We start from the raw sequence: 6,754 nt of genomic DNA, 5'->3' as shown, positions 1-6,754 counted from the left end.
GCGGGGCGGGCGGCCGGCGCTGCCCGGAGGCGGGTAAGGATCGGGCGGCGGTGGAGGCGGCGGAGACTCCCGGCCCGGATCGGCCATAGCCGGCGGGAGCTGAGGGAGGGGCGCCCAGCTGAGCGAGGCCACGGGGGCCCAGTGGGTGCTTGGAGCGCTGGGGCCGAGATGGGGATGCCTGGGATCTCCGAGTGGGGGTTGTGGCTGGGACACCCTGGCCTCCAAGGTCCGCAGGTAGAGCCGATCAAGGAGAGGGGGTACTGTACGGACCCCAGCCGGGTCCCACACCCGGGCGCGCTGGGAGCCGCGGGGAAAAGAGACTGTAGGAGCGCGCGGGATGGAGATGGTTTGGGGGAAACACGCAGTATCCAGTTTGATGGTGGTGGTGCGGGCCCCCTGAGGACGAAGCCAGCAAGGACCCGCATCCACAGCGAACGCGCGCGCGCGCTCGCACACACACACACACACACACACACACACACACTTGTTGGGCGACCAGCTCGGATCATTCAGGCGCTTTTAGTTCCTTGCGGGCACCCGGAGGGCCACACCACTGACATATGTACACGCATACATAAATCCGTACATATGTGCACACACATACCTCCCGCACACCAGCGCCCACTGGGGCACCGGCGCTGGCTCGGAATCCGTTTCAGCTTCTGCACGGTCAGCAGCACGGACACATATCCCATGGCTCGAGCAACAAAACACAACCGGGCGTGACATCTGCGACATGGAAATACAAACACAGCCCCATGCCCTCTTGTAAGAAGGTTCAGGCCCTCCTTTGCCAGACTCAAAACCTAGGCTCTCCTGTGTTCTTTCAAAGGAACACACCCTACCATAATCTTTGGCCAGAACCTAGATACACAACACAGGTCTCATGTGCACCTCTCAACTGCACCCACATAAACACAACCAGTGTCTCAGCACATGCTTGATGGCACACACCCTAACACACAAAGTGGCACCTACAGCAGCGCCTCACAGTCACAAACAGAATCCACTGCTTCACACGTTTCAGCACTGGGTGTCACACACACCTTACACCGACAGTGTCACATTACATCTTGCAGTGTACACATACACACACGGTTCCTCTCTCTCTGTGGGCAGATTCCAAAAGGGGAAGCGACCGGGACCTCCAAGCGAGCCCCTGGCGTCCCCCCAACCTTAATCACGACATTGTTATTGTAAATATCCGCGGAACCCTGGGGCCCGCCGGATCGCCGGCTTCCTTGCTGGCGCCTCCCCCACCCCCACTCCCGGGCTGTACCGGCCGTGTATTCCCGGAACAAGCTGGACCTGGCAGGCCCCGCCATCCCGGCTCCCTGGGGTTCCAGGGATGTTTGTCCCTTTGCAGAGGGTACAAGCCTGGAGCGGCGCTCGTGACCCTCTTCGGACCATTTAGCTATGGTCCTCCAACACACCTGGGTCCCCAGTACACCTGGGTCCCACACACCTGTGTCTCACACACCTGGGCGTCCCCTCAGTGGGGTACGGACTGCAGGCCCCAATCGTGTGCTCGGGTGAGGCCCTAGGAAAATCGCGGTACGGAGGGAAGCATAATTGGTAGGCCAAATAAATTCGCACCTTACCCCTACACCCTCACCCCCTAGTTATCCTCGGTAGCTCAGACCTCTGTCCTCAGTTTCCCCAGCAGTGATCTGTGACCATTCTTTCCGGCAGAAAATATTCGTGGTCATGTTGAGGTCTTTGAGGATTGAGTCTGAGGCAAAGACCCCTTTTCCGCTCACCGCGAGAGGGTCAGTTTTAAGAGAAGGTCCCCTCCTGGCGGGGTTTGCTTTGTGATTCCGGCGCCAGCTCCCTCCCCGCCCCCTCCAGGCGTCAGCCCAGCGGCACCCGCCGACGCCCGTTTGTTAGGGACCCTAGGCCGAGGCCTGAGCTGCGGAGAAGGGATTCCCCTCGGCAGTGCCCAGGACCTGGAGTGAAAGGGACCCTTTAGGCGTGTTTGTGCCGCGCCCCCCTTCAAGCTTGGAGCCCCCCGAGACGCGGTGCCGCCACCGCCACCGGGGTAGGAGAGGAAGTGGGGCCACCCTGAGCCCAGAACGTGCCCTTCCACGCATCTACCTTACCACCCCTGCACTCCTGCGTCCTCTGGGAGGAGAGCTCCGCTGCTGCGTTTGTCCAGGGAGCGCCCACTGACCACCGCGTTCTAGACGGTGCAGAGCCCAGAACCTAGCACTGGAAGATGCAAGGAGCCTTCCATGAACTACTCGGTAGCTGTCAGGAGAGAGGGCACTCTGAGAGTGTTTGTGGCAACCCAGAGGTCTGGAAGTGGAGGGGTGTGGGGTATTACATTCTTGATATAGTGGTTTGGGAGGATTGAAATCTGTTATTACAACTAGAACAGGGCATGGGTTGGAATCCTAGGAAGAGGGTTGAGAAGGGTCTCCACAGATGACCAGAGACAGTATGGTAACTGAGCAGGTCTGGTTTCAGTACTGGCCATGTTTGGCTTCCTCTTCTTCCCCCACCCAACCCCCAGTTCCAAACTTCAGCTGCAAGGGGTGTCTTGCTAGTCTGGCTATCTCTGGGCTGCTATGGCTTGGTCAGAGGGGCTGGAAGGGTAGAGTGGAAGAGCTAGGAGCAGGCCTGCAAGGATTGGGGCTGGAGGACAGAGGGAGAAGGAACAGGCCTTTCAGTTAATGAGGGAGTTCCCATGAGCAAGGATAGTTGATGCTGGAGAGATTCTTTTCACATCAATTGAGGGCCTACTAACTGCAAAGGCCCACGGTAGGTGGTATGGATGTGGTACAGTAGTTAAGACACATACTATACTGTCCATACCTTCACAGCTCTTCACAGCTGGCAGGTTATTGGTTTGATTGTTTGTCGAACTAAAGAACACCTACTGCGTGCCTGATGCTGGAAATAAAGTGCGCTGTTCCATGATTGAAAAATATATACATCTGTCCTTTATCATGTAATAGAGCCTAATACACCAGAGTGCATTTAATCCTCCCACGTAGTGTTAAAAGCAAGATTATTTCCATTGCATAGTATGGAGATGGGTTCAGAGTGGCTAAGTCACTGGGCCAAGGTCACACAGCTGAGAAGTGGTAGAGCAAGGATTTGAACCTCAACAGGCTTACTCAGACTGATGCCAGGTACCTGGAAGCCCTGCAGAGGCTAATGGAAGATTGTGGGGGTACAGGGGAGAAGAGCTGAAGTCTGCCCAATTGTTCTCGGTGGGAGGCCTCTGAACAGCTCTACCCGACAGCTCTGGAAGCTAACATCTCCCAAACATTAGCTGTGTCCTTTAGTATTTTGTGCCACTGGTGGTGGCTATTGTGCAACAGTGCAGGGTAGAGGGTAAGGGGTCAGAGCTGACCTAGTCACTATGATAGACATGGCTGCTCCTGGTGTTTAGTCTCTGGTCACAGCATTCACCAGGAAGATGCTAGTCCCTGAGGCAGGGTGGAAATGAAGGTCCCAGGCAAACGGTCGGTTCTGTTCTCTGTTCTCTTCAGATATTGACACAGATGGCATTTGCCTGGACTCTGCTCTCCCACACCTCCCTATGAAGTAAAACTTTGACTTCTCAGGGTCCTAGGTGCCTGTGTCACTGGGGAAAGGGACGCCCTTGCCAAGAAAGCAGCCAGTGCTTTAAGAAAGGACAGATAAGGCCCCGATAACTTCAAAGGTTGCTGTCTGGAACTAATGACTCCCAATAACTAACCACCGGGCAAAGTTCAGGAGTGGTGAATGGTGGCGGCAGGGCCTTATTGCTGGCCCTGGCTGCTCTGAATTCTCTGCGTCCCTAGAAGCTGGGGTAGAGAGAAAGGTAGCAGTGGCCTCCGGGGCCTCCATCAGCTGCTGAACTCTAGGCTCCTCTTTCTCTTTCCCCCTTTGCCAGGCAGGTTTGGCAGCCCAGAGATGGGGTATGTGTTTACTGGGGGGAAGGTCACCGCTACATAGCAAATACCATATTTGACTGACTTTCCTTCTCCCTGATCCAGCCTTTCTCCCAACCTCTGGAACTTGAAGAGGCATTTTCTCATGTCTTGGACCTACTATTTCTCTGACCTGAAGACAATCAATTATTTTTTTGAGCCTCAGGTCTAGCCTCTGTTCTATGGGGAACAGAGTAATAATTAAATAGTACCTGATGCAGAGTGTTGGGAGAACTAGATGAGATAGTGTATGTAAATGTAGTAAAATCTCAGGGATGTTAGCTGGGATGATGATGATGACAGTGATGACAGTGATGATGATGGCAAAGGTGATAATGACAGAATTTGTACTTCTTTCTTAATTCTGTGGACCTAGTGTACCTCGAATGGTTCCCAGGTGGCCAGGACCATTGCAACACAATTGCCTGGAGGTTTCCCAGAGTCCCACCCCCAGAATCAGAATTCCAAAGGGTGGGGCTAGATAATACCTATTGTAAAGGAACTCTTCAGGTGCTTGAAGGCCTAAACCCTTTTCTACTCTTTTTCCCACTCTGGGCTACCCTCCCCCAACTCCTCCTCCTACCCCTGAGGAAAACCTTTCCTCTCCCTTTCCTTGCCTGGGCTATTCCTCTGTCGTTCTCAGTCCAACTTAGAAGTGCCTGACTCCCAAGCTGGCTGGAGGCAAGACATCTCAGGTGACAGGATGAATGAGGGAGAATGTGAGTCTGTTGGGAAAGTCAAAATATGCTGTGTTTATGCTGTTTGGGAGGCCTGAGGGGTTGGAGCTCAGCCTGTGATCCCAAAATGGGGAAGGAACCCCTGATAGTGGGGCCTTAATGTGACTTCTGAAATAGTAGCCTAAATTTGCGAACTTCCATTTTTCTCAGAAGATCTGTATCACATTTTCATAAATTTCTTAAAGGGAGATATGACCCAAAAGGTTAAGAACACTTGATCATCCAGAGAAAATGAGGGGAAGCATGCATCACTCCCAACAATTTTCCTCAAGATCAGGGTAATTCACACCTCCTCCCTTGTAACCCCCATCCTCTGTGGCCTCTTGGGAATTGGTGTGCACAGCGTAGGGTATGTGCTATGGAGGGGAGGGCAGGATAAAGTGCCCGGCAGCGGCAGCGAAGGAGATTCTCTGAGTGTTTTTGGTTGGGTTGAGGCTTCTGGTAGCAAAATGAGCCCTTTGCCAGGTCCCGTCCTGGAAGGTAGAGGGGAAGTGGCTGGAGGGTGGATCCAAATGGAACATCAGATAAATTCCTCCTTCCTTTAAAGAGATTAAGATTGCAGCTGGGAACAAGCATACACTCTAATCTGATAATGGCCTCACACTCGGAGCACATTAGTGCTGCTGAGTGACCAGGGAGGGGCTGAGCTTTGGGGAGGCTACACCAAGGAAGTGCAGTATAAGGAACCGGAATCTAGTGAGCATTTACTGGGCATCCACTGTGGACCTGAACAGAGGAGTAAATTTGGCCTTTGTGGGTTCTCAGTGGAATAGAGGAAATGGGGAACGGAGCAAGCAAGGATCACACAGAATGTGCCGTGATAGGCCAACCCTGAGAGCGAACAACAGTCTTTAGGAACTGGACTAAATGTCCTACTATGCACTGGGTATGGGGTGAGGCCCTGAGTTTGTAGGACTAAACAAAGCTCCAGCTCTTGCCTCAGCCTCTGTAGAAAAGACAATATCCAAATTATTTCCCAGACAGCTACATAACTACAATTGTAAGTGCTCCGAGAGACCGTTAGTTGTACTAAGCATTTGGCCTGCATGATCTCTCAGGCCCTAGGAAACAGATAGTCCTATCCCCATTTTACAGGGCAGGAACCCGAGGCTGTAATTATTTGCTCAGCTCATGCAGCCAGGAAGTAGGCAACTAGGGTTTGCCTCAGACTTGTCTGACATCACAGCCCATGTTCTTTGCCATCCTGCTGCCTTATCAAACACCAAATGGGTCCAACCAAACAAAACTACAAGTAGTCACTGAAGCAGCCCAGCTTCGGCAGACTGCATCTGTCTTGCTTTCCCGATGCCAGGACAGAGCCCAACACATTGTTAAGTGCCCAGTAAGTGAGGCCTACATATGCCCAAATTGGTGCACAGGCCTGAGCTGGAGGGTGAGTGCTGGGAGCCCTAGCCCTTCCTTGAAGATGCCTGGTATCTGACTGGGGAGCAGGGGACACAGGAATAGGTTACAGTACCACAGCTGAACAGCACTGTGCGGGCGGTGTCCGGATAGCACAGTGATTCATGGCCTCAAGATCGCGCAGACAATAAGCGGCTGTCAGCTGGAGGGAGGAGAGGTCACCGTGGGCTGGAGAGGCCTGGGAGCCAGAGGGTGCCTTCAGTGGGGGTGGGGGTGATTCTCAACAGAGCCTGGGGCAGGTGTCCCAGGTGCTAAGTAGGAAGGTAGAGAAAAGGAACCTGAGACCTCTGTTGAAAAATGCTGGCCCAGAGTCTTCTTCGGATTTGAATTCTGGGCTGGTCACTGTTTACTTGGAGAGAAGGAGTTAACATAGGGGGAGTAGCTAGTAGGTCTGGCTGGGGTCTGCAAATGTACCCCCTTCAAAACTGAAGGAGGTGGATTCCTGGAGTAAGGGGGGTTGCAGCTTATGGTGGGCTAGGACCCCTCAGGGCTCCAGCTGGAAGAATTTGCAGGAAGGCAGGTATGAGGTAAGACTGGACTGGCTTAGGGGGGAGGGGTCAGGTGTGAAATTGGGTCCAGGTGTTTGTGAGGTTAGGTATCAAAGAGGAACCGGATGTTCATGGAGAGACCAGCCTGGGTTTGGGCAGGGGTGGGAGGAGTGGTCGGAGAAAGGCT

General features: G+C 53.6%; 1 protein-coding gene across 2 annotated transcripts in view; it reads left to right on the top strand.

The window, feature by feature from the left end:
* The first annotated feature begins 6 nt into the window (after nucleotides 1–6).
* PCDH1 (protocadherin 1) overlaps nucleotides 7–6,754 on the top strand; it is a 23,042-nt gene continuing 16,294 nt past the window's right edge. For both annotated transcript variants that reach the window (XM_004686827.2, XM_012727862.1), the window contains exon 1: nucleotides 7–33. The gene's annotated coding sequence lies outside the window, so the exon portion shown is untranslated. The remainder of the gene's footprint in view (nucleotides 34–6,754) is intronic.

This window comes from Condylura cristata, unplaced genomic scaffold (genome assembly GCF_000260355.1).
Source record: "Condylura cristata isolate star-nosed mole 26May11 unplaced genomic scaffold, ConCri1.0 scaffold00021, whole genome shotgun sequence".
NCBI classification, from domain to species: Eukaryota; Metazoa; Chordata; class Mammalia; order Eulipotyphla; family Talpidae; genus Condylura; species Condylura cristata.
This window is presented reverse-complemented; position numbering and strand designations above follow the sequence as displayed.